This window comes from Oryzias melastigma, linkage group LG24, assembly GCF_002922805.2.
Source record: "Oryzias melastigma strain HK-1 linkage group LG24, ASM292280v2, whole genome shotgun sequence".
Lineage (NCBI taxonomy): Eukaryota > Metazoa > Chordata > Actinopteri > Beloniformes > Adrianichthyidae > Oryzias > Oryzias melastigma.
The window spans coordinates 376778-379216 of NC_050535.1; the positions used below are offsets into that span (position 1 = coordinate 376778).

General features: G+C 41.2%; 1 long non-coding RNA gene across 2 annotated transcripts in view; it reads right to left on the bottom strand.

Annotated features, from left to right (window-relative positions):
* Nucleotides 1-1058: 1058 nt before the first annotated feature.
* The window catches only part of LOC112158458, a 12511-nt gene continuing 11130 nt past the window's right edge, over nucleotides 1059-2439 (bottom strand). For both annotated transcript variants that reach the window (XR_002921313.2, XR_002921312.2), the window contains exon 5: nucleotides 1059-2052. This is a non-coding gene — a long non-coding RNA (uncharacterized LOC112158458). The remainder of the gene's footprint in view (nucleotides 2053-2439) is intronic.

The following is a 2439-nucleotide window of genomic DNA, read 5'->3' on the forward strand; positions in this document are numbered from 1 at the left end:
AACCTTTGGAAGGTTGAAGGTGCATTAGTGACTCCCTGCACCACTCTGGTAAACTCCCAAAACGAGAGGTGTTACAAAAGCAGTTTTATGTATGTCAGCTCATCCATTTCAATTTGATAATAGCCCAATTTCAAATCAAGGACTGAAAAGCATTTTGTTTGTGTTTTCCTTGTTTTTATCTCAAAACTGCAGTGCATGCTTTCTAATGCCGGTCTGCCATTGTCTTTGACACACGTGCGCAGTGGTGCTAATCCAGTCTGATGTCACAGGAAGTTCAGAGAAAGCTCAGCTACCATAACAACACGCCAACGGAGCTTAAAAGTGAGAAACATAGGAAAAAATAATAAAATAAAAAGTGTTTAATGCAAAATTTGCAAGGTGAACTTATGTTCGGTGGCAGCACTACGGTGATGAATGAGTATGATCACGCTGAAGAATGATCTCCGTCCAGGGAAGCTAAGCTAAGCTAACAGCGCAAATACAGCTAGCTCTGCTGCAGCAGTTTCACAAACTTAATGGATCGTGTGCGGCTGTCATTATATAGCTGTATGGAGATAAGCCAGAAGATCTGCAGCAGATTATGAATTTACGCGGCAAATGAACCGCTCAGCCAAAACTTCATTCAAATTCCACGCAACAATCACGTTGCTCAATTTAAAGAGTCCGGAAATGTTCACCGCGCAGACAGAGAAGCTGTGTGTCGGTTCAGATCTGCCACAGACTTCTGGAGCGATGAGAAAACTATTTACGAGTTCCAGAAGTGAACTAGTGAGTTCACCTTAAAGTCTGGAGCTAAGCTAACAACTGTAGTGTGGCTTCACTAAAGTCACAAAACCGACAGAAAGCAGCATAATAACCACAACATTAGAGATAACAGATTTATGGGAGGTCCACCAAACTGAAAAATATCCGGTCTGCACATGTGCAGTAGGTGTAGCTTGGAAGGATGTAAAGAATGAAAGTAGTACATTCTAAAATTCTACTATTTTTTTTAAATATATATCCTCCCACTTTTTTAAGATGCAATGTCTCAATGCACTTTGTTTATATGAACATTGTGATGTGATCTGCAAATGTGTTATTACAAAGAGCTCCACTAGGAGGCGCTACGGGTTTATGGTGAAGTAACATCAGTGTTTACGACAGACGCCTGGTTTTACGGCAGTTACTCTGCGAGTTCATCTGACGTGTAGAACGCCTTCGTTGAAACCTGCTAATCAAACAGTTTAAACTTCTTCCATGAATCCTTGACTTCAAGACAGGATGTCTCCTGAGGTTTTTTTATGTTTAGGAATATCTGGAGTTCAAAGATGTCATTAGTGTTTTGCTTTAATAAATAGGCCTCAGTGAGAAAATATTGTTAGTGTATTTATGCATTTTGAAATACTTTATACAAGCACGTTTTATTAAATATATGTTTTAAAGCTTTAAAAAATAATTGCAGACTTTTATTTGTTTTTTTGTAGTTAATTCAGATTGCCTCATTTGATTTAAGTCTTGTTTTAATGCTAGACAATAAATGAAGGACAAAAAGCTGCATGAGTCATTAAAGGTTTAATAAACTATTGTCTTTGTTTTTAGTTAGCATGAAGCTCAAACACTTTCAAGTTTAAAGCTAATGATGGTTAAGACGCGTTTCACATCCAGTCAACGCGCGATCCGATTAGTCGACCAATCGAAAATATTAATCAGAGATTAGTCAACTAATAAAATAATCGTTTGTGGTGTCAGGAGTCAACTCGCTGTTTTCCCCATGGGTCATCGGCGGGAGCCATCCCCTGAGTACTGACTGCCCTCAATCTGCGATCATGTTTGGATGACTCCACACCTGATTCTCATCAGTTCATCAGTCAGTTGTTTGTCTGCCAGCATACCTAGCGTTTACCTGTGGTCTGATCGCATTGCTTTGTTCCTGACTCTGCCTCCTTGCCGCCTGCCCGACCTCTTACCTGGACGTAACTCTGATTTAGCTCTGTGGACCCTTAGCTTAGCCTGGCTGCTGTCTGCCTGTCTCTTCTAAATAAAAATGCTGCGACTGGAACCGCTGTCTGCCTGTTTGTGACAAATGGAAAGGAAGAGACTAAGAAGAGCTGGTCGATGCGGGTTAGCATGTAGCCATCGCGTCTTTTCTCCAGCTTTTGATTACGGCCGCAGACGGGGTTGGTGAAAGCAACGGATGTTGGTTCTCAGGTGGTAACAAGTCCAGCATTCAATTGGAAGTCTCTACCAATGAGCAGTAAGGTCAACCCTTTCAAGCCATTGGTTGGACTTCTCCGTTGCCTGAGACTCTTTTGAGCAATTTGCTAAAATTGCTTTCACACAACCCTCTGCATTTACCCGGACTTGGGACCGGCACAAGAGAGCACTGGATTGTACCCCCTTATGGTTGCATTATTGTGCGGAATAAATGAATTGACGATCGAAGAAACTTTTTTCATT